The sequence below is a fragment of the Sus scrofa genome, chromosome 10, assembly GCF_000003025.6.
Source record: "Sus scrofa isolate TJ Tabasco breed Duroc chromosome 10, Sscrofa11.1, whole genome shotgun sequence".
Classification (NCBI taxonomy): Eukaryota; Metazoa; Chordata; class Mammalia; order Artiodactyla; family Suidae; genus Sus; species Sus scrofa.
The window spans coordinates 60,056,252-60,082,027 of record NC_010452.4 but is presented as its reverse complement, the minus strand read 5'-3'; the positions used below and the strand labels follow the sequence as shown (position 1 = coordinate 60,082,027).

At 44.8% G+C, this 25,776-nt stretch overlaps 1 protein-coding gene across 1 annotated transcript in view; it reads left to right on the top strand.

Moving 5' to 3' along the window:
- PROSER2 (proline and serine rich 2) overlaps positions 4,668 to 25,776 on the top strand; it is a 43,852-nt gene continuing 22,743 nt past the window's right edge. Inside the window, exons 1-2 of the mRNA XM_003357769.4 lie at positions 4,668 to 4,821; positions 23,452 to 23,668. The gene's annotated coding sequence lies outside the window, so the exon portion shown is untranslated. The remainder of the gene's footprint in view (positions 4,822 to 23,451; positions 23,669 to 25,776) is intronic.

The following is a 25,776-nucleotide window of genomic DNA, read 5'->3' as shown; positions in this document are numbered from 1 at the left end:
AGTCAGGCTCGTTACCACTGAGCCACAATGGCTCAGAATTTTAAAACTTCTTAAATTGAAGGAGAGTTGATTTACTATATTGTGTTAGCTTCTGGGGGTACAGCGCAGTGATTAATTTTACAGATAAATAGATATTCTTTTTCAGGTTCTTTTCCTTTATAGGTTATTACAAACTCCTGAGTACAGTTCCTTGTGCTATACAGTAGGGCCCTGTTGGTTATCCATTTCATATATAGTCGTGTGTGTATGTTAATTCTAGCTTCCCAATTTATGACCGCCCCCCGTAACCATAAGTTTGTTTCTATGCCTGTGAGTCTCTCTCTGTTTCAGAAATAAGTTCTTTTTCTTTTTTTAGATTCCACATATAAGCGATATCATATGAGATTTGTCTTTCTGTCGGGCTTATTTCACTTACTATGTTCATCTCTAGGTCCATCCGTGTTGCTGCAAGTGGCATTTTTTCCCAGAATTTTAAAACTTTAATGTAATCTAGTCTACTGGTCATTTCCTTCGTGATTTTTCCATTTCTTTTCTCCTCCCATCTTGAGGTTACATTAAGATTTGCCTAAATTTTCTCCTACTTTTCATATTCTTTTATGTAGCTGAAATTTCTTTTAGCACAGAACGAAAAGCAAGAGTTTAGCTTGATTGTTTTCAAATTAGTAGCTTCCTGAAGTTCATTTATTGAGAATCCGTCCCCTTTTCACCTCTTTTTTTTTCTTTTTGTCTCTTTGCCACTTCTAGGGCCACACTCTCAGCATATGGAGATTCCCAGGCTAGGGGTCAAATCGGGGCTGTAGCTGCCGGTCTACACCAGAGCCACAGCAACGCCAGATCCAAGCCATGTCTTCGACCCACACCACAGCTCACAGCAATGCGGGATCCTCAACCCACTGAGCAAGGCCAGGGATCAAACCTGCAACCTCATGCATGGTTCCTAGTCAGATTCGTTTCCACTGCTCCTGGATGGGAACTTCTCACTTATTTTTAGATGAATCCTGGATCACATATTAAAATCTACACTATAGCAACACTATCTTTTTCTGGGTTATCTATTCCATTTTATTATCTGTATCATTTAATATCTACTAATGCTCTATTTTGATACTTTAAATTACATTATACTATGTTTATACTATGTTTAAACAGGGCATGTCCCATATTTTTCTTCATTTTCATGATTTTCTTAACTCTCCTCATCTGCTACTTGTTCAGGTAAATACAAATTTTTTGCTTTTTGTTTTGCTTTTTTTTTTTTTAAGGGCCCCACCCGTGGCATATGGAAGTTCCCAGTCTAGGGGTCAAATTGGAGCTACAGCTGCTGGCCTACACCACAGCTACAGCAACACCGGATCTTTAACCCACTGAGCGAGGCCAGGGACCACACATGCATCCTCATGGCGCCTAATCAGATTCGTTTCTGCTGAGCCACCACGGGAACTCCAAACGTAATTTTGTTTTAGCTCCCAAGGTCGTTGTTAATAGCTGCATTGCCCAGTTGAGGAACTGAGTCTCAAAAAGGGTAAATAACTCAAGGGTATGCATTTTCTAAATGGAAGAGGTATAAAGCAAAATCATGTTTTTTTTGTTTTTTTTGTTTTTTTTTTGTGTTTTGTCTTTTTTTGCTGTTGTTGCTATTTCTTGGGCCGCTCCCGCGGCATATGGAGGTTCCCAGGCTAGGGGTTGAATCGGAGCTGCAGCCACGGGCCTTCGCCAGAGCCACAGCAACGCCGGATCCAAGCCGCGTCTGCAACCTACACCACAGCTCACGGCAACGCCGGATCCCTAACCCACTGAGCAAGGGCAGGGACCGAACCCGCAACCTCATGGTTCCTAGTCGGATTCGTTAACCACTACGCCACGATGGGAACTCCAAAATCATGTTTTTTTTGACATCTCTTTCAGCTCTAAAATGCTTTAATTTTTTCAGTAAACTAACCATTCTTTCTTTCTTCCTTTCCTGTCTACCTCCCTCTAGTGGCCATTATAGACATAGCAGTTTATCAAGTCAATTTTACATAATTATTTTTATACACAAAAAAAGTTTAGCTTAAATTTTTAAAGTTTACTTTAAAAATTCTTAATTTACATAAAGTAAATAAGAATAATTGTCTAATATTTGGGTCGATCTATCACCAGCATTTTCTTTTCTTTTCTTTTTTTTTTTTTTTTTTTTTTTTTTTGCTTTTTAGGGCAATTCCCAGGCTAGGGGTCAAATCGGAGCTGTAGCCACTGGCCTACACCATAGCCACATCCATGCAAGATCCCAGCCGCGTCTGCAACCTACACCACAGCTCACAGCAACACCAGATCCAAGCAGAGATTTCGACCTACACCACAGCTCACAGCAACGCCAGATCCTTAACCCACTGAGCAAGGCCAGGGATTGAACCTGCGTCCTCAAGGATTCTAGTCAGATTGGTTAATGGTTGAGCCACAATGGAAACTCCTCACCAGCATTTTCTTAGCAGAAACCAGCCTCAGAAGACATTTAGTACAAAGTTGAGTGAATAGAAAGTAAAATTTTGTCAATCTCATGATTTTTTTTTTTTTTTTTTTTTTTTTTTTTTTTTGTCCTGTATCCAGCATGTGGAAGGTCCCGGGCCAGAGATGGCCATCTTGCTGCAGTTGCAACCTTCACCACAGCTGCAGCAACGCTGGATCCTTAACCCACTGTGCCATTTGGGAACTTCCAATTTCAAGGCTTTTAAAGCAGTAACGATACCACGTCCAAAGACTCTCCAGATGTTTCTTTGTTCTTTCTCCCTTGATGTTACCTAAATACTTTAAGGAATAACAATCTTTAAATTCCCCCTCTAAGCTGTTTCTCATTTCTTAGCTCACTTTATGCCCTTTCTCGCTGTCTAGTGCCTTTGGGTAATAATGCTCAGTTGGCACAGAGGTGCCTGCGCAGGGGTGCAGGGGGCACTGGAAGGCAGCCTGAGCTCAGGTACTCACCCTGGGCACCGGCCAGGTCTACACAAGCCCTGAAGAAGGGCCACCTGTTCACGATTCCCACAAAGATCAGGTATGAGCTAGCAGGACTGGCCTCGTCCGCCTGGTGCCTTGGTTGAAACCTGTCCCATTTTCTGCCCTGTTCATTTCCTGCCTCCTTCACTCCCCACCTTTTTTTTTTCCTTTTATTTCCCCTTTCTTCCTTCTTAATCCCACCATCCTTCAATTACTTCCTCCTCATCTCCTCTTCACCTGAAAGATACTGTGTAAAATTTAATTTTTACACAAAAGATAATGTGTACATGAAAAATTTTTAAGTAAGCTTAAAAAAGCAAGCTAAACATAGCCTAAAAGCTTAATTAAGCAAATAGAACACTACTGCAAAGGAAAACAAACAACAAAAAACCAAGTCTGGGAAGCACTTGCCGTAATGTTTTTTTTCTTTATCTGAGTTCCTGAAAGACAGGAGCTGTCCATATTACATCTCCCCTGTGGGTATTTAATATTATTTAATTTTTACTAAGCCAATTCATGATAAATGCATTAGTGTTTAACAATATGGAACAAAATATAAGCGGGGGAAAAAAAAAGAACATGAACAGAAAGCTTACGCCCATTATTCAACAAGGATTAAGGACTGGCAGAATTGAATCTCTCCTGGATTTGGTTCAGAAAGAGGGGGATAATAATACTTGCCTAATTAACTAGCAAGTGGGGTAGATTAAAGTGCTTTGTAAACATTAATTAAAGATTCGGGGAGGTAGATGAGGCCAGTGTGTTATTAGTAAAAAAGTTTTCTTCCCTTTAATCAGGTATCTCTTCCTGGGGAGGGCAAAGAAATGATATAAGGACTAAGGAATTGGGGCTCAGCCCTGAGCACTGCCAGTGACTCAGTCATCCTGTGCAACCAGACACTTCCTTCCTTAGTTTTCTGTGAAATGGGGATAAGGACAACCGGCACTTTGAAATATGGGTTTTATAACGTCTGCCATTGGAGTATATATCAAACCCTATAATTAATTAAACCGCATAACTCTTGCTTTCTCCCTACCTACAGAGTCGTCCCACCCCCTGGAAACACCAGTAGCTTAACTTCCACCAACTTACAAAAGCCTTCCATAACCAACTATTAACCTCAGCGGATATTTCCACGGTGATAAAGCTATGGCATCAAGCCACCGGGGTCAAAACCTCTGGGACCAGTTTCTTTGCCTCTCTGAACCTGTTTTCCTCCTCTGTAAAATGAGGGTAAGAAATCAAGGGGTTGTTCTAAGGAGTAAATGAAGTGTGTGTGTGTGTGTGTGTGTGTGTGTGTGTGTGTGTGTGTGTGTGTGTGTGTTAAATGCCTTGTCTAGGGGTAGTAAGAATTCGATACGTGATAGGTATTATTATTGCCATTACATATAAAAATAACCTCTCGGAACGGACTATGGGGGGGGGTATAGGAGGGGAAGGCCCGTCTTATTCAGATCTTCAAAGGTAAATCTCTTTTTCTCCTTACGGGGGTGGGGATTCGCTCAGACCCTCCCTAATTCTAACCTCGCAGAGACACCGACTTCCCCGGCGAAACAGAGCTGACGCGAGGGGCCTGTCCCTTTAAATGCCCCGGGCGCGCGCCGTGAGAGTTTGAGGGGCAGAGCCCCAGCCGGGAGCGCGCGCACGGAGGGTGGTGCAGAGCGCGCGGCGGGGAGTGCGCATGAGCGAGCGCCAACGGGAGCGCGCGGTGGGGGCGCGCAGGAGCCAGCGCGCCGCGGGGCGGTCCGGGACAGTCGGGCAAGACCCAGGCGAGCGCGCGGCGCGAGGGCTCTGCTCGGGGTCACGGTCCGCGTGGGCGCCTGCGGCCCCCGGGGAGGGAGCGCCTTCCAGGTGAGTGCGGACTTCTTGATCCCCGACAGGGTTGGAGGGTGGGGAGGGCGTCCTGGCAGCTGATCCCCTCGCCCCGCACGCACGTCGCTCAGCGGGGCGGCGTTTGGAGCTGGTCGGGGGAGGTTTGGGCGCGGGTGGGGTCCAGGCGAGGAAGAGGGACCCCCTTTTCTCAGGAGCCTGCTGCCTGCACTTCCCACGCGTCCCTGCCGGTGCCCACCCGACAGGGATCTTTTCTGCGCGCTCTCCCTCTCTTGCGCATCGCCACCGTCCCGGGAAAGTTAGGAAGGACTGTGGCGCCGTCCGAGGGGCCTCCCACCCGGGAAACCTGGTGGCTCTTTCGGGATCCCGGAGGTTCGCTTGGCGCCTGGATCGGGGTTGGTAAGAAGGAGGCACCGCTTTCCGATTCCTAGGCTCTCCTGGCAGGGGGCCCACGGTGGCCCGTGGGCAAGCTTTTAGTTTTGCGCGCAGAGCCGTCCAGATTGTCCCAACACTCGTGTCGTGTCCCCAGCGCCCTCCGCGGAGTTCCATTTGCCTCCTCAGTCTTTGGAACTCCCGGGCGCTGTGTCCCTTACGCCTCCAAGAGGACGGCGGGAGCCTCACATTGGCAGGAGGTGGCCGGAGCCACCTGCTAAAGTTGGGTCCTGCGCAAAGTGACCAGTAGGTTTTCGTCCCCGCCCCCCTCCCCAACCCCCGACCCCCACCAGGGAGCTGCATCATGCGGGAACGTAGGATCTGCCAGGGAGCCGGGTCGAGAGGGATTTTTTTAAAAAGACAATGTGGCCGATGTGATGCAGTTTAACAAAAGGCAATAAAATAAACTCCAGTATTTCTCCCGGCTTTGAAAGTTTCCCAGTATTGTTTTACGGAGTCTAAATTTAAGCATCTAGCCTTTAAAAAAACAAAACCCAACCAAACCGCAGGAACTAACCTCAGAAAACTTTTTAACTCTTTGCCAGGACCTAGCTTGTGTAGAGCAAAAACTAAGAATAGAAGAAAATGAATTTTGTGTCTTTCCCCCCCACACAGAGTAGACCATTCAGGTCTGTTGGTGGAGACTGCAGGAGGAAGGTTCCTCTGGCCCCAGTTTTAATGAAGAACAGCTTTGAGGTAGATAGATAGATAGATAGATAGATAGATAGATAGATAGATAGATAGATAGATAGATAGATATTCTGAAAAAATATATATATATACATATTCCAAAAGATATAGAAACACCAACCCAGGTCTAAGGGTAAACATGAGGAAATATTCCCAAGAAGGACCTAATTTATAAAGATGCTTTTCCACTTTTTTTTAAAAGCACTGCATTCTTAGTGCTGTAGCATGCACTGAAAACTTTGCCTCCTAGCACCGTGTCTGAATGTTACGGATTGTGTTTCTAGGTGGAGGAGGTATTTTGGTTCAAGAGGCCAATGTGGAAATACAAACAAATGCCCTATTTACTCGGGATTTGGGTGGGAAGGGTGGAAGTTGTCTAAAATCTCTCTTGCCAGACCTTACACTGTATGTATGGAATCTTGTGTGAGTTTCTTGCTCAGACCAGTAATAGCCATTTTTTAAAGGACTGGATATATGCCCTAGTAACAGCGCTTAAGAACCCCCCCTTATGGAAAAATTTTGGATGCTGATAATTTCAAAGTAATGCATTTTTTCTCCACTACTAGAAATCAGAAAGCCGAAATCAGATAATTAAGAGAAGGCTGAAAAGAGGAGAGATGCTTTTAAGAAAGCGTGCATATGTTTGATGCCCCGATGGCTTCCTTTGTGGTGGGGGAGCGGGATTTGCCTGTTTCAGTTAATTCACTCAGCAATATTTACAGGCTTGTTTGACCACCTACAATGTGCTGAGTGCTGAACTCAGCATGGGACATACAAACACATCTTGATTACAGCCCAAACTGATTAAAAGCAGATCAAATAAGCCTTCCTCGGGAGCTAAAGATACACCTGGCCATGGTTCCTAAGTTCTCAGACACCCAAGGAGCCTGCGGTTGGCACTCTGTGTTGATTGTCATGATCATCTCAAATAACGACAAGAGATAGAGTGGAGCCTTGATGCCTGAGGGGAGAGACGGGAAAGGCCTGGGTGGAGCAGAGCTGGGAACGGGGCATCCTCTGGAACAAGAGTTCAAGTGCATCTTATCCACTTGGGCGGGCTGCGGAATCCTAGGAGCATCCCCCAACCTGAGCCGTTTACTTCACTGGTAAAGGGCAGCTTTTCTTTTCCATTCCCACTGCCCTCTCTTGTGGCAGGGCTGGTGGCTTTACAGCTGCCTGCCTGTTCTCAGGAGGATGGGCTGGGCAGATCTACCCCTGGGGGCTGCAGCCTTCCTGTCTTGGATGGGCGTGAGTCCAGCCTTTGTTCATATGGACACGGTGGTCCAGCCTCTGTAGGGAGCCGCTGTGAGGCTGCGCGTCTCAGCAGCGCCTTGTCCCCCTCCCAGACCGCCGCATGCATCCTAAATCCTGTTCTAAGAAAGTGGTAATATTGCATGGGTTTATAATCCGTGCAGTTGGCATCAGTGGCTAAGGAATGTGTCAGGAAGGAAACTCTGCCTTCTCAAATAGGGATGTGATGGCTCCTTATGAACTGTAACTTCAGGTAGTATTTCCAGAGACCCTGCCACTGTGAAGACTTGGTTCTCTTTCATTTCGCTTAATTGTGGTAAAATACATATAACTTGAACTTATCATTTTAAAAGGTAAAAATCAGTGGCATGAAGTACATTCACATCATATGTGTTTGAGAAGAATGTATCTTCTTTCATTTTTTTTCTGTAGAGACTTAGATATCCATTAAATGAACCTTATTAATTGCATTATTCCGTACAAACTTTGTGTCCTCCACTTATTCAATAATTGAGAAAGGTATATTGAAAGATCCCATTATAATGGGGTCTTTGTCAATATCTCCTTGTATTTGAGCTAAAAAAACATTCTGAGATTATTTGTATATACAGCTTTCTATTAGTTAATTAATTAACGGCTGCACCCACAGCATATGAATATTCCCAGGCCCGGGATCAAGCCTGAGCCACAGTGGAGACCCGAGCTCCTGTAATGACAACACCAGATCCTTGACCTGTTGCACCACAAGGGAACTCCACAACTTCCTACTATAATATCTAACAATACACATTTGTAAATTTATATCGTTAGGCATGCAGTATCTAATAGGAATTGAACTTTTATCATTACATAGTTACTTTTATCCCTAATGAGAACTTTTGCCTTAAAGTCTCTTTTGCCTAATGCAGTATAACCAGAAGTGTTATTTTCATTGTTGCTGTTGTTAATATATGCTTGATGTATCTTTTCTCATTTTTTAAATTTTCTTTCAAATATTTTTATGGCAGTATAATTGACATTCAATAAACTGCACATGTATAAATTTTTTAAGTACATTCATAATGCTTTTCAACCATCACCAGTATCTTGTTGCAGAACTTTTTTATCACCCCAAAAGGAAACTCCCTACCCATTAAGCAGTCCCTCCCTATTTCCCCCTACTCCAGCCACTGGCAACCACTAATCTGTTTTCTGTCTGTATGGATTTGCCTTTCTGGAAATTTCATATCAGTGGAATCATGCAATATATGTCTGCCTTCTTTCACTTACAGTGCTCTCAGGATTCATCCATGTTGTAGCATGAATCAGGCTTCATTCCTTTTCATGACTGAGTAATACTCCATTGTTTGGGTATATCGCAGTTTGCATATCCATTCATTAGCTCATGGACATTTGGGTCATATCCACCTTTTAGTTATTGTGAGCAGTGAGCTTATGAGGAACCTCCAAACTGTTTTCCACGGTAGCTACACAATTTAACATTCTTTGAAGAAAAGTCTGTTCAAGGGCTCGATTCTCTTTTGCATTAGTTTTTATAGCACTAGCATCTTTCATGTAAGTAAGTGCAGTTATTTTTATAGGGCTTGGTTGGTGTAGTGTGTTCTTTCTCAAATCTTTATCCTAGTTTTTGGCTTTTGTCTCTTTTTGAACTTTCTCTTCCAGCTTCTGCTCCTCCCAGAAGACTTGTTATCTGACTAGTACTTTGAAATATTTAATATTCTACCTATTTTAGTTATTGATCTGAAGTCCTGAGCTGTAGTCATTGGAGATACAAACCCATCCATCCTCATATACTTCTGTTTTGTGTGCTTGCAGATTTCCTTTTATTTTTTTCATCATCTGATTAACAGAGCCTGGCATAGGGGAAAAGAGCAGTACTTAACTCTCTCCGCCGAGGTTTCAACACCAAATAGCTGTATCACCGTCTGGTTCTCCACTACCTTTGTGGACCTCGGATTCCTGATGTCTATAAAATTGGGGGCGGGACTAAATGACTTCTCAGGCCCTTTCAGACTTTGAAACTGGAGATTATAAATTAATGATTCACCACAGTTCTTCTTACAAACGTAATTCTGTGAGTGTATGTATAATAGTTTATTTTGTACCATTTACTTGAGGGAAGTGTCTTGTGTGGAAAAAAAAAAGATGCCTCTGCTCTTTTATACTACACTAAACAGGTGAATTTGGTCAGTGGCTGTTTTCCAAAGTGGCACATTTGGAATTTTCTGTGAAGATTCAGAGAGTCTAAAGAGCTTTTGTGAACATTTAAGTTTGTTAAACCATGCTGGGTGCAGCCGGGAATAGAGAGGTCAGTAAGTGTGGTTTCTTCCTTGGAGAAACTTGTGATGCAGTAACAGAGATACAGATGTCAGATAGGAGTCAACCTGAGAGGCTCACAAATGTTTCAGGAGCAAGAGGACAAAGGTACCCTTTCTTAGAAGAAGATGCAACATGGGAGCCAGGCCAACAAGGGCAGGACAGTGGCAAATCAAAATGGCTTCACTTATCATGCCAAAGAATTTAGCCTTGAGTTTGGGGGCATTACCCACTGACAGGTCATGCATGGCCCATGTTCTGGGTATGCTGTGCAGGAGATATTTGTACATTGAGGCAACAACCTGAGTTGAGTGGGGTGCTTAGCGTTGAGGAAAGGAGGATGGAAAGATTGAAGGTGGAGATGCTTTGGGACAGACAAGGGGATGGCACTGAACGTGTCCAGTGTTGAAGAGAAGTTCTGGGGCAGAGAAAGTTTGTAAACACATTCACTCTTCTAGAGTGGAAAGCTAAGGCCTAAATCCAACTCTTTCTGACCTCAGTTTCTCATGTGCTAACTTGTCCTCCGCACACACCAGAGAACCCATGAGTTTGTTGACTGAGTTCTTGCTCGTATAGGCAGCTGCACTTCATGAGTCAGAGTGTCTGTCCATTGCATGCCAGATGAATCTGCTACTATTTTGTTCCCCTGTTGATTCCTAATGCGATTTCAGAGGTATCTTCTGAAGAAACACAGTTTGGTATCAACGGGTAATAAAGCCATACTGCAACCAAAACTTTAAGGAACACTTCACTTTTTTTACGATGTTAATTATCAATTTGATTCCAAAACCTTTACAAAATTACTGGTATTCCACTATTTTTTTTACCAACGCAAATGACGACCTTATATGATTCAATCTACCTATTGTGGGCCAGACGTGAGACCCTTCCCCTCTCAACCACCGGAAGAATGTCATCAGAGAACTTGAAAATTCACATAAAAATATAATGTGGGTTTTTGTGTGTGTGTGTGTGTGCACGCGCATTTTTTGTATTTATACTTTTCATATTTATTTGCTGGCTAATTCTCGTGTTAGTCTTGTTTTTGTTTTCCAAAGTGGGTGAGGTTGACGAGCCAACAGCTTCAATAGCCAAGAGGCCTTTATCAAATGCTTTGTAAATTTGAGTCATTATCAAATTCCACCGTTGAGCTCCTTAATAGTGCTGAGTTTTCTCCCAGAGAGGTTGATAGGCAGTCCTTGAAATTCTGACATCAGTATCATCTTAATTGTTGGTTGGAGTCATCCAGTTTTTTCAACAAATATTTAGTTGTCCCCATTTTTTTTCAGGCTTTTTTTTTTTTTTTTTTTTAATTGTAGTTGATTAACAATACTGTGTTAGTTTCAGGTGTATGGCAGATTGATTTAGTTTTTATTTATACACATTTTTTTCCAGATTCTTTTCCTTTGTAGGTTACTACAAAATATTGAGTATAGTTCCCTGTGCTATACAGTTGCTCCCTGCTGATTATATTTTATGTTGGTTGTCCTCATTTCTTGGAAAAGTTCTGAAAACCCCTTACCTCTTCCTCTCTGTTAAAACTGGGATCAGTGTTTATGCCCAAAGGCCTGGATTTGCAGGGAGAGGTCTGAGAGCTTTGTTACTGGGCCCAGGAGGGGTCCAGGAAAAGCCTGGGGTGGAGGGGGCCTCTGTAGAGGCATCTCCAGGGCCCCAGCAAAGAGACTGGAAGATGGGGTTAAAAGTTCGAGGCGGTGGACTGACCCAGCAGGAGGTCCTGCTGGAGCTTTGCTCCTTAAATCTGTTCAACCTGAGATAAGAAATGTAAACCAGATCTCGGCTTCCGGTCTAACCAGGTGTTGTAAATACCAGCACTGAATGAACACGCTCTAAGTCAGCTTTATTTTTGCTGTGAAGGGGAATGAAAAATTCAGCTAAGAATTTTGAGCCTCTCAGAAGGAGAGAAAAAACAGGATTATAAAACAATCAGTTATAATTCTTACGTTCAAGTAAGATGTTCTGCATTTTAGCTCCCAGAGCAGTGCATGGTGGCTGCTCTGGTCATATGTGCTGAAGAAATGACGAGAAAGCACACAAGCTTGTGTGACAAGAGAACAACTTAAACTGGGATTTTTTTTTTCCTTTGATTTTTTTTTTTTAAACGTTGCTAAACAATCCAGAAATGCCGTAGACAGATTGTCAAATTTTTTTTTTTTTATGCGCTATAAGTAAAAATTTGATGTGTCTGCCTTTGCAGACGTTTTGCCAGGTGGAACTTGATTTTCCTTTCGTTGATGCGCTCCTCTTCACATCTTGCTGGGTTGTTACTTTTTGTTCCTAGGTTGTTTTCAGGTGAGGTTTTAGGCTGGGAAAATCTGATTTCTGCATCTTCTGTTCAGAGGCAGGAAACTGGAGATGGGAGAAGACTTCCCTTGGGGCCTGCTGACCAGCCTACCTGGGTGTGAAGGTCTTTGCTTGTGTGTAGACGAATCAGTTACTTTCCTGTGGCGTCTGGCCTTAAGTAAATTAATTACTGCCTCCTATTAATTGTTGAAACTATGCACAATTGAGATGGTCTGAAACCAACCTTGTTTTTCTACCTTGCTCAGTAAGAGGTCCCACCCCCAGGAAAAAATCAAAATGAAAGCATGGTAATTCTTCTGGAGAAGTCAAATTACTAGGCTTTTAAGTGTTTAATTGTATTCAATACCCTTGAGTGCCAGTGAAGATTTTATGGTCCTAAGTGCTTACAGAAAACATTTCCAAAAGTAAGGGAAAAACCCAATTCCGAGAAAAAGAACAAGCAGAGGAAAAGGATGCTAAACCGTCGCCCACGTCAACCACAGAAAACTTCAGAACAATCTTAGTCTCCACGCCCCAGGCCTCCGAGCAACAACCCGCCTGTACCTGAAAAAGGCTTTCCTTTGACGGTCTGTGCTGGGATCCAGGCCTAGTCTGCTAGTTTGCTTAATGCATCTTTTTGGAAGCATTCTTTTCTTTCCAAGGCTTTTGTTTTCTTGATGGAGAAGGAGCCAAAACCAAAGAGTAGTTACTACGTGTTTGTTTTCCTTCAGCTGTTTATTCGTGTGGAGGCCTGATTTGGAAGTCGGTGTTGCTCCTGGTTACACCTGCAGGTGTACGTGTGTGTGCATAGATCCTGACACGTACCATGTTAATACTGGGAAGCGTTACTGGCTTAGCGTGTCCCACGGTATTGGTGCCCTTTTTAACAGATCATTATTCCTGTTTTGGTGTTTTTGGTTTTTGATTTTTGTTTTGTTTTGTTTTGCTTTTTAGGGCCACACCTGCTGCATATGGAGGTTCCAGGCTAGGGGTCAAATCGGAGCTACAGCTGCCGGCCTACACCACAGCCACAGCCACGCAGGATCCGAGCTGTGTCTGCGACCTACATCATAGCTCACAGCAACGCCGGATCCTTAACCCACTGAGCGAGGCCAGGGATGGAACCAGCAACCTCATGGTTTCCAGTCGGATTCGTTTCTGCTGTGCCACGACAGGAAGTCCCAAATCGCTATTCCTGTTTAAACTTATTCCCCTCCTGCTCCATATTTGCCCTTGATTGGAATCTATAGATTGACTGGGAATAATTTCTCCTCAATTTCAAGGCTTTGGTCTCTGAATATGACAGAGGGATAAAGGATGGTTATTGCAACAAGGTTTACATGTATGAAACGACTCCTACATGTTTAAGCTTTTCTTGTAGATCAAAGGTCTGTTTTAAGGATAATCTAAGGTTTTAGAGTTTTAAAATATAAGTTTGGTGTTCATGGCCACAGTATTTACAGTAGCCAAGTGGAAGCAAGCCAAGCGCCCATCAGTGAATGATTGGATTAAGAGGATGTGGTATATGTCAATGGAATACTACTTAGCCATTAAAAGAATGAAATGCTGCCAATTCGCAGCAATGTGGGTGGACCTAGTGAATATTATGCTTAGTGAAATGAGTCAGAGAAAGACAAACACCATACCACTTATGTGCAGAATCTAAAAAATAATACAAATGCATGTATATACAAAACAGAAACAGACTTAGAGACAGAGAAAACAAATTTATGGTTACCAAAGGGGAGAAGGGAGGGAGGAAGGGGTAAATTAGGAGTAGGGGATAAACATATACACGCTACTACATGTAAAATATTCAAGCAACTAGGATATACTGTAAAGCACAGGAAATTATAGCCACTGTCTTGTAATAACCTATAGTGGAATATAATCTGCAAAACTACTGAATCACTATGCTGTACACCTGAGGCTAATAACACAGTATTGTAAATCAACTATACTCACATTATTTGTTGTTGTTGTTGTTAAGTAATGAATACTAAGTCAATATTTGGAGGCAAATATTTTCCAAAATCCTGTGGCCATAGCTTAAAAGAGAGAGAGCTTTGCCCACAAGGAGCCTGTAGTCTGAGGAAAAGGAATTACGTGCCTAATGAAATCTGGTGAGTGGTATCAGAGTGACAAAGGTGGCATCACGTGGTTGACGAGTGGTGGAAAGTCAGTGGCTGGCACTGAGGGAGGCAGGCAGGCGAGGGGACAGTCGCGAGCGCATCCTGAAGGAAGCTTGGAAGTCTGCCACGGTTTCTGAGCCAGGCTTTGAAGGCGAGGAGGAGAGGGTGGGGAGGCCGAGCAGCGGTGTCTCGAATCCAAGCAGAAGGTTAGGGAGACCAAGCTGGATGGGAGGGTTTGTGTTGTGGAAAATCAGGTGGAAGAGAGAAGGTTGGGCTGGGTTCACGAACACCTTAAAGCCCTGTGTGCTTACAGGTAGGCTCCTTGGCAGGTTGGTTAGGAAAACAAAATCGTGCCAACGTGGACAGGCCTGCCGTCCCAGAAGGAATCCAGGATTTCAGAAAAGTTAGTTAACTCCTTGCTGGTCACAGGCGAATATTGCTGTGTCTCTGTTTTATCTTTAACAAAGTTTTCGAGGGCAGAAAACTTGGAAGAGAATAAACTACAGGAGCCAAAGCTACTTTTCCCTGCCTTCCGGGTCAGCGCTGTACGTCTGTGTCTACAGGTGCATCTTCGGTTCCTCGAGGGCTGGGAGGGGCAGAGACTGTCCTTTAGGTGTGAAATGGGAGCCGGGACTGGACGTTGTGCTATCAGATGTGTGTGATCACTAGAGCTCACTTTTATGGAGTTTGTCTAGACATTATTCGTAGGAGAAGAAATGACATGATTAAGATCAGCCTAAGAATTATACTAAGGCCTAATAAGTTGGATGGTAGAAAAGAAAGAATATCGGGACTCCGTTTCTTTTAACTTGGGGGGCGGGTTAATAAAAATTAAAATATGTGATATATAAAAATACAAAAAATAAAAGCGTCTTGACATCAATCACAGCTTCGTCTTCGAGGTGACTTCTCATAATACAGATGTGATACATTCATTTGAGAAAAAAATTAAAAAAAGGACTGAAGTTTGGAAGGAATATTTTGTTATTTTTTAAATTAAAGTACAGTTGATTTACAAAAAAAAAAAAAAAACTCACTTTTTTTCATGCCCTTCACTCCCATAAAGATAGAATTAGCACAGAACCAGAGAGAAACCTGTAAAAGTAGGACCCACCTTTGTTTTTGAGGAAATGGGACTAAAGTACCCATCACGTCAGTATGTGATCAGACAAACGACAGTTGGCAAGAGCTGCCGGCATTAAGGCCAACAATGTCTGTTTTGTGTTTTCTGATCATTTCATCTAAGAGTATACCTTCCATTAAAAACAGCTCCTCCTGGAGCTCCATTACGGCTCAGCGGAAAGAAACCTGACTAGCATGCATGAGGATGCAAGTTCGATCCCTGGCCTCGCTCAGTGGGTTAAGGATCCGGCGTTGCCGTGAGCAGTGGTGTAGGTCACAGATATGGCTCGGATCGCAAGTTGCTGTGACGTGGTGTAGGCCGCCAGCTGTAGTTCCGATTCAACCCCTAGCCTGGGAACCTCCGTATGCCGTGGGTGTGGCCCTAAAAAAAAGAAAAGACAAAAACAGCTCTCCTCTTTACTTTCACCCACTGCTTAACTGTAGGAAAAACCCATGCGTTGTAAGGAGCCGTGATGACTCAGAAACAGTTCCCACCGTGAAGCTCCTTCATTTTTAATGTCCTTGAAGGTCAAGGGGGAAAAAAAAGATGAAGTAATGACATTTGCAGCAACGTGGAACTAGAGATTCTCATACCAAGTGAGGTGAGAAAGAGAAGGCAAATACCATATGGTATCCCTTATAAGTGGGATCTAGAATATGGCACAAATGAACCCATCTGGAGAGCAGACTTGTGGCTGCCAGTGGTGGAGGGGAAGGATGGCTTGGGAGCCTGGGGACCAGCAGGTGCAAACTATTATATATAAAGGGCCTACTGTAGAGCACAGGGAACTATATTCACTATCCTGAGATAACCCATAATAGAGAAGAATATGAAGAAGAATGTACATATATATGTGTGTGTGTATAACTGAATCACTTTATTGTACAGCAGAAATTAGCACATTGTAAATCAACTATACTTCAATAAAAAAATTTTTAATAATTTTTTGAAAGCACTCGGCTGTTAAATCGTCATATTGGGATTTCTCAGGATATAGCCTTACAGGTGATTTCTGTCCTAAGATTGTTTTTGTAGGTTTGAGAACAAAATTCCTGTGAATGCAAGTCAGAGAGAATGAGATGATGGAAGGGTGGGATGCGGGTTTGCACACGGATCCAGCCCTGGGGGATGGCCCCACATGGGGCGGGGAAGTTTTTTAGAAGCTCATTTCTCCCCTTGCCCAGCTGAGTGCTGGTGGCTCATGGTGGTGTCTGGATGGGGCTCTGGGCCTCCTGTCCTAAGCCTGGATCATAGTCTCTGCGGTTCAGAACCCTAAGACGCAATCTGGATCTTTTCTTTATGAGGCGTTTGCCTCGGCAGTGAGTGGGAAGTTTTTTGGTTTTTGTTTGTTTGTTTGGCCATGTCCATGGTATGCGCAGTTCCCCGGCCAGGGACTGAACCTGTGCCACAACAGTGACCCATGCAGAACAACACTGGATCCCTAACCTGCTGTACCACAAGGGAACTCTGAGCAGTTCTTTTTTTTTTTTTGCTTTTTAGGCCACACCCTCAGCATATGGGGGTTCCCAGACTAGGGGTCTAATCAGAGCTACAGCTGCTGGCCTACGCCACAGCCACAGCAACACAGAATCCGAGCCATGTCTGCGACCTACACCACAGCTCACGGCAACGCCAGATTCTTAACCCACTGAGCAAGGCCAGGGATCGAACCTGCAACCTCATGGTTCCTAGTTGGATTTGTTTCTGATGCGCCCCAATGAGAACTCCTGAGCAGCTCTTTTTAAAGTGTAACCAGACATGCTAATGAGCAAAATTAGCTCCACATCACTTGGTTAAGGAGGGTCAATTTCCAACTCACACTGAGAACTGCAGAGACAATAAGCACCCTTGTGATTTTGTTCAGCTCGTCTGCGGGGCATCTAAGCCTTAGAAGACATGATTTCCTTCCCCCACAAGTGGGGCAAGCCTAGTAGTTGAATGTAAGGGAATTTACAGTTTAGATTCTTCAGTAAATTGGATCAGGTCAACCTTTCCCTGGCTAATTTCAAGCTAAATTGTGATCCAGGAAAAGTTTAAACTTAGGGTTTCTCCTTCCTGGTAAAGCCACCTTTAGTGTTTTCCTCCTAAATTGCCCCAGGATTTGGAGATTGTGTGTGTCTCCCCTGATTCCCTCATCACATCTCATCTGTCCTGTGTCATCTCCTCAGATACCAGACCTTTCAGCATTTCCCGAGTGATACAATGATCTGGTAAATTATTTCTTCACACCTCCAGGAAATCTTTCTTTTTGTTTTGTTTTCTTTTGTTTTTCCAGCACTTAAAGAGTTAGGTGTGTGCAACAGTCCCACTCCAGGGGCATCTATCCAGAGAAAACCCTGATACAAAAAGATACCTACACCCCAGTCTTCATTGCAGCACTATTCACAATAGCCAAGACATGGAAGCATCTAAATGCCCAGTGACAGAGGATTAGATAAAGATGCGGTACATCTATACAATGGAATATTACTCATCCATAAAAAAGAATGCATACACTCCAGTCTTTTTGTGTGTGTGTGTCTTTTTAGGGCCGAACCTGCAGCATATGGAGGTTCCCAGGCTAGGGGTCCAATCGGAGCTGTAGCCACTGGCCTACACCACAGCCACAGCAACTCGGGATCTGAGACACATCTGCGCCTGCACCACAGTTCACAGCAATGCCAGATCCTTAACCCACTGAGCAGGCCAGGGATCTAACCCACATCCTCATGGATGCTAGTTGGGTTTGTTAACCACTGAGTCACAATGGGAATTCTATATCCCGATCTTCATTTCATCACTATTCACAATAGCCAAGACATGGAGCACTAAATGCCCATCAACAGAGGATTGGATAAAGATGTGGTACATCTATATGATGGAATATTACTCATCCATAAAAAAGAATGACATAATGCATTTGCAGTGACATGGATGGACCTAGAGATTGTCCTACTAAGTGAAGTCAGTCAAAGACAAATATCATATGATATCACTCATATGTGGAATCTAATAAAAATAACACAGAGGAACTTAGTTATAAAATAGAAACAAACTCACAGATTTCGAAATCCAACTTAGGGTTACCCAAGGGGAAACAGTGGCGGAGAGGGATGACCTGGGAGGATGGGATTAACACATACACCCTACTATATATAAATATAAAGAGATAACTAACAAGGACCTAGTGTATAGCCCAGGGTGTCTACTCAATGTCCTGTAACAACCTATATGGGAAAAAAGACTGGATTATATGTATATGTATAACTGATTGACTTTGCTGTGCACCTGAAGCTAATACCATATCGTAAATCAACTATACCTCAATACATTTTTTTTAAAAAAGATGTATGAAGAAAACAGTGGTATGAAGTAGACCATTGTCTCTATAGGATGGACAGCAGAGTGTGGCCCCCATTCACCCACCTGTCACCACCATTGGGATGTGTCTGTAGTTATGGATGTAAGATGCAGTGTTGGGTGTACTTTCGGTGTATATCCATGGATGGTGCTAAGGATCTAGTTACAAGTTTTTCACTCCGTGCATTTCAAGATCTGTCCATGCCTTGTCCAGTCAGTTGCTTCTGACTGATGAACGGTTTCCTCTGTCACAGAGCTAAACACAGGGATGGCTGATGAACAGTTTCCCTATCACAGAGCTGAACCCAGGGATGCATCCAGAAGATCTAAACAGACAGTTCTCCAAAGAAGACATACAGATGGCCGAAAAACACATGAAAAGATGTTCAACATCATGCATCATTAGAGAAATGCAAATCAAAACCACTATGAAGTACCACCTTACACCAGCCAAATGGCCATCATCCAAAAGTCTACAAACAATAAATGCTGGAGAGGGTATGGAGAAAAGGGAACCCTCTTACACTGTTGGTGGGAATGTAAACTGGTGCAACCACTGTGGAAAACAGCATGGAGATTCCTCAGAAAACTAAAAATAGAATTACCATTTGATCCAGCAATCCCATCCTGGGCATCTATCCAGAGAAAACCATGACTCGAAAAGACACTTGGACTCCAATGCTCATTGCAGTATGATATACAATAGCCAAGACATGGAAACAACCTAAATGTCCATCGACAGAGGAGTGGATCAAGAAGATGTGGTACATATACACAATGGAATATTACTCAGCCATTAAAAGGAAAGAAGGGCATTTGCGGCAACATGGATGGACCTAGAAATTATCATGCTAAGTGAAGTCAGTCAGACAATGAGACACCAACATCATATGCTATCACTTCATGTGGAACCTTAAAAAAGGACAGACGAACTTCTTTGCAGAACAGATGCTGACTCACAGACTTTGAAAGACGTATGGTTTCCAAAGGAGACAGGTTGGGGGGTCAGGGGATACACTGAGGGTTTGGGATGGAAATACTATAAAATTTGGTTGTGATGATTGTTGTACAACTATAAATGTAATAAAATTCATTGAGTAATTAAAAAAAAAGAGGATACATCCATCTGCCATCAGAGTTGACACCATGTGGAAGAATTACATGTGGAACTTAATAAAAATGCATTATCCCACAGACATACTCAGTAGGTCTGGGTCTGATCCGTTGCTGGATTAAAGACAAGTGCCTCAATCAAGTTCCTGTGGGGAAGAGATATCTGGTACCTACGTCTCTTTCTCTGGTACCCCGAATCTGCTCCGTGTGAACTAGCAGAACAGTCAACATCAGAAAACGTCTAAGACTAGAAAGGAGGATGGATTTCAACCTGAAGCAAGTATTGATTGATGGGATGAACTTTGATGCCGTGATCCGTGGGGAGTGGGTTAAAGGTGATTGCTAGCTTTTAGGACAGTGGTGACCTCGCAGTAGTGTTTCAAGATTATCCAGCAGGAGAATACGGCAGAAATATGATCCAGAGTGGAAGAAGTGAGTCAGATGGGGTAAAATGGTCCTAAACTCAGGAGTGAGCCCGACGAACATTGTGAAGGAAGAATCAGCAGGGCTGGGCAGCTGGATGGTTGTGAGTGGCAGGAGGAGAGAGGTGTCAGTGAAGCCCCCAAAGCTGCTTGTGCCTCAGGATGGGTCTGTGACAAGATGACTCAGCTCTGGCGAATAATGGAAAGACCTAGTTCCTTGGGCTGCTCTGTAGACCTGACTGTGGCCTTGGAACATTGATGGAGAGTGGGTGATAGAGGAAGGAAGGCTAGATGATTCCCTCAAGGTCATTCTAGGTCTTTCTGGAATGGACGGGGAGGATGACGAGGAGGAGCTGCCATGCTCTCTGGCTCCAGGGCATTCACGTCGGGGACTTGCCTCACCACCCACAGCCCCACCAGCTCCCCTGGCATCGTCAGCTACGGTCCTGTGCTCAGCAGGTGGAGATTGACCAAGACTATAGATTCCTTGTGAGCATCTCCTGAAAACCTTGACCTTACCAGAAGAGGGTGTTACTAGTGAATACTGAGAAATGAACACAGGAAACCTATGAGAATAAACAGAATGCACACACGCGGCGGCTCATGTTTCTGTCCTGTGCTGTTAGCTTTTGGCGACCCCTTCACGAGCTCGCTCCTTGCCCTGGGGAGAAGTCCGTTTCCCCATCTGTGGGGCTGTCTTAGTCTGCGTCTAACCTCCGTTTTTGCAAAGTGCAGTGTTTGCAAACACAAAACTCGAGCCCTTGATTGGACAAGGAGGCTGAATGGGAGAGGGGCACGACCTGACTCACAGCTGCGGCCACTCTGTCAAATGTGTCTGCTCCTGTCTCTTTACCCCAGGGTGTCCCCGTTCCAGGGCAGACCTTGTCCTCCTGCCCAGAAATCCACACCCCACGGGGGTCCTCCACGGAATTCTGTAGTTAGGGTTCCTGGGGAGCTGGGACCAGGGAAAGATGGACGGCTCAGCCTGTGCAGGATGTCGAACCAAGGTTTCCACGTTCTCCCCGACAGCCTCTACCTTCTGGAGAATTCTGACTCTTCATTCAGGCGGATAATTTATAGACGTCTAGACGACAGTTCTACGGCGTCAGAATAGCCTTTTAAACAAATGTTTATTGGTATTGATGTTGGGCGGATTGACAAGGTTGGGCTCGTTCCAGGTGGACAGCGACGTGCAGAATGACTTCTGCAATGATGGCAGCACCAGAGAGAGCCTGGGTCTTGGGTGTTGCAGGGCCCACGTGCTGTCTTCCCCCTGCAGGCCCTGCCCCACCAACCACGCAGCTCCCTGGGTCCCTCCGGGGGGAGGGGGGGAAGACCGGCTGCCCCCTCCCCTCCTTTCCTCGGAGCAGTGGCCAACTTAGCTCAGGGATGAGGCGGCAGCGCTGAGTCAGTGGGTGGGAATCCTCAGGGCAGAAGAGATCCCAGAACCGCCTGTCTTCTCTGCACCTCCTGTCCCCACTTCCCGCAGGCCCCGCCACGCATGGGGCCCCAGGGTGTAGCTGTGATACCTCCGGCTGCCTTCATCCAGCTTTGTCACCAGCCACTGTCATGAGCACACGTAGTGTGCCCACTATGTGTGTGCATGTGCGTAAGTGTGTACTAGACTCATCTTAGGCACTTATTTTTTTTATTTTAATTTTTTTGTTTTGGGGGGCTGCACCCACAGCATATGGAGGTTCCCAGGCTAGGAGTCGAATCAGAGCTGGAACTGCCGGCCTACACCACAGCCACATCAATGCCTTATCCGAACCTCATCTTCAACCTATGCCACGGCTCACAGCAACTCTGGATCCTTAACCCACTGAGCAAGGCCAGAGATTGAACCTGCATCCTCATGGATACTAGTCAGGTTCGTAACCTGCTGAGCCACAACAGGAACTCCCCACTTAATTTATGAGAGTGATACTTTGCAGAGTTTCGCCACGGATATCTGAATGTCTGAGTTGCATTTTATTGGCTGTGTGGACGGTTTATATCAAGTCCGTGTATTGTTTGGGCTTTCTTATTATTAAACAAGTCATAAAACCTTTAGCATTTCCTTAAGTCTTTTTTTTTTTTTTTTTTCCCCACTGTACAGCAAGGGGTCAGGTCATCCTTAGATGTATACATTGCAGTTACAGTTTTTTCCCCCACATTAAGTCTTTTTTTAATACCATTTAGAATAATGGCAACTTACAAAAGGGATATACGCTCAGAATCTCTGTTCTCTAGCCTGGCTTCTAAATTGCCATTTGACTTGTGCCAACCTACCTGCGAAATGAAGAGAAATGGGAGGAGGAATAGTTTCTTTTTATTACATTTATTTATTATTATTTTTGACCACTGCCTTTAACAGCTGGACATGGGATCTCAGGTCCCAGACCAGAGATTGAACCCCAGCTACAGCAGTGAAAGCACTAATCCTAATCACTAGACCGCCAGGGAGCTCCCTGGAATCGTTTCTTTTTTAACCTGTTCAATGTCTTCATGGTTGCCCTGAGATCTCTCGGTAATTTGGGGTCTTAAATGACAAGTTCCCCCAAAGGTGTCCAGTACTGACTGAGCTTCTGCGGGAATAGTTATGTTTCTATTAAAGATTAATACATACAAGCATGCACACACACACCACACACACACACACACACACACACGCCCCAGATGGTACAGTGGTGGTTAAAGCTCACGTATTCTTCCAGGCGCTCGTAAGGCAACCTGGCAGTGTTTTCCGTCCCGGGAGGGGGGGTGAGCATCCGTGACTCTCCTGGCCATGATACCAAGTCCTGTGTAATGGACGGGAGGCTTATTCCCTGATTCCCAACTAGTCTGGTCTTTCAGAAGGTTCTGTTGAACTCCATTGTCTATTGTTCAGGGGCCGAGCTGAATTTCCTGCAGAAACAGTCAGAGGACTGTATGAGACTAAGGAGCTCGGCTGAGGGGACAGTTTCAGTGTCTTTGTTCCTGGAAGTGAGGACATGAACTTCCTGATGGGATTAATGGACGGGACCTCAGTGTTTCATGCAGACGTTGCAGTAGGATCGTGGCCTCTGGGGAGTCTAGCATCTCTGGAGTGCCAACTAGCCTTCCCTTCGTCATTTATTAGCTGTTGTCACTTCAAACTATGAGCTGAAATGAGGCTGGAAAAGGTACCAGAATGTTGTGGTGTGAAGCAGAAAAGACGAGTTTACGTGCAGCCCAGGGAAAGCCTGGGTGCGCGTGTGACGGGGCCTGACCGTACAGCCCCGGAGAACAAAGGACGGGACCAGAACGTGATTTCATCAAGTTTTCAGCACCAAAGTCATTTTCAGTCCACCAGCTTCCCTTAAAAACACTTCCTACGTCTTCTTGATGGAGAAGGAGATAAAGGAGAAAATGAGCATCAGCAAACAAGCTGACGTAGGGTCCTAATTATCTAGGTCTTAGTGGGCGGGGCTGTGGACCAGCCGACACCTGCCGCTGGTGCCCTTGCCCCGTGGGATCAGGCCTTCGCTGTCTGGGCTCACTAACCCTTGTCCTCTTCTGCTTCTTCCTCCAGAGGTGACCCCCTAGGGGGCATGGGACCCCGGCCCCTCCCCTGCCTCCTGTGATCAAGCAGCGGCCCGCGTTGCCGTGGGGATGCCTGTCCATCACCAGAAGTCAGACTCTTGGGAGATGGACTCTGACTTGTCGCCAAGCTGCAAGCTTGGGGACCTGAGCCGGGGAGCAGTTCGGACAGCCGGACCAGCAGCGCTCGCTCCAGGAGTCTCACTCTGGTAAGTAACCGTTTCTGTAGTGCTCCGTGTGCCCGAATACGGGCTGACTCCGTACCCCCGTCGGGATTCTCAGACGGCATCCTTTCGGGGGTGACTAGCATGATGTTTTGGAACACTTGCTTTGTGAGGCGGCTTTTCGGTGTTTATCTCTTCGGATGCGCACAGTCCAGAGTGTTAGCAAAGGCGGTGATGACCTGGAGAGCACCGTGCCTGAAGGTGGCTGCCCGCCCCGGCCAGGGGACCGCTGCCTCTCAGGGCCGGTGACTGGGAGAAGGAACACACCTCCCAGGGTAAAATCAAATCCGCTTTCAAACAGATGTTTAACTCTTTTGCAAATATAAATGCTTCTGCATCCTTTTCTCTTGGAATCCAGAGCTTCACATAAGCGTCGATAAGCTTCAGCACGTTCACAAAAAGTCCTTACAGTTCAGAAATGACTTTTGGCCCTTCCTGCCCCTCAGAATAGTCATCTTTTAAGATCGAGACCTTCATATTCATAGAGGGAAGGACAGGACAGAGGTAGCGTCGGAGCTCAGTAATAACAGTCTACTGTTCATCTCAGTCCATCTTCTGATGGGAGCACAAATTTCCTTCTGTGACACCGAGCCCTAAAATTAACCCTGGCTCTGCTGAACATCAGAAGGAAATGTGTGGAAGGTGATTGGTTGTAATGATAGAATTTTATAGACTCCGACTTGCATATTTTCTTTTTCTCAACTCCCATGGTAAAAGTGTAATAAGTATTGTTGGATTGATTCACTGAAGGAAAAATATATTGCAAATTACTCTCTGAATATTTGAGAACTTATAAATTCTTAAGAATGGGGAGTTTGGATGAATTTTTTTAATTTAAAAAATACATTTAGGAGTTCCCGTCGTGGCACAGCAGAAACAAATCCAACTAGGAACCATGAGGTTGCAGGTTCGATCCCTCGCCTTGCTCAGTGGGTTAACGATCAGGCGTTGCCGCGAGCTGTGGTGTAGGTCGCAGATGTGGTTCAGATCTGGCATTGCTGTGGCTGTGGTGTAGGCCGGCAGCTACAGCTCCAATTTGACCCCTTAGCCTGGTACACTCCATATGCTGCAAGTGCAGAAATTTAAAGACTATATTAAAAGACATATTGAAAGATACGTAGAGAAGACATGGAGGTGAATACTCCGGTCATTCGTGGAGTCTGCCCTCCAAAGCTGGTCAGGAGGCAGCCCCCTCTGATGCAGAGGGCATTCCTAAAACGTGGCATGGCTTCCTTAAGAACCAGAGTCATACTGCTGAATAGCATTGAGAACTTTGTCTAGATACTCATGTTGCAACAGAACAAAGGGTGGGGGGAAAAATGTAATTGTAATGTATACATGTAAGGATAGCCTGACCCCCTTGCTGTACAGTGGGAAAATAAAAAAATTAAAAAAAAAAAAAAAAAGAACCAGAGTCAAAGAACTGCCCTGTGGAGGTGGGGGGTGGGTAATAAAATTGAGAATGGTCATCAGATGGCCTTGAGCTTGGAGGAAAGGGGTGTGGAGCGTTGTGAGTCAGTGTTTGAATTCTTTCCTTGCCTTTCACATTCATTTTCTTGTTGAACTTGAGGCAAAGCTCTGAACATCCTTTGTACATGGCCTCTTTTGATAGAAAGTTGAAATAGCACCTGCTCTCTGTCTCCTCCTGGGGGAGACCAGAATCCCAGATATGTCAAGTGCTTTGAATCTGGGGCAGGAAAGTTGCTACTTTTCTTTTCTCTTTTGTTTTTTTGGGGGGGAGGGTGAAGTAGAAAAGAAAAGCTTAATTGCTAATGCCCCCAAAATTGTGTGTTCCTCAGGCAAGTTGCTACTTTTCTGTCTGCATTGCAGTCATTTAGGGTCCATTCTTCATATTAACCCGCGGATGCCTCCTCTGCTCTCACCCTCTGTGGCGGCTCAAAGCCATGTCTTCCAGGGCAGATAGGACTTGACCCATCTCTACAGACTTGTCCTTGGCGGGCTGGCATTAACGGCTCTTCCGTGCTGCCTTCCGTCTCTTCTGTGTCTGTGATTTATCTGTCTTCTCAAATGCTGACACGTTGTTCTCAGAGTGAGGACCCGGAGGTGGCGCTTAGCTGCCACCACAACAGAAT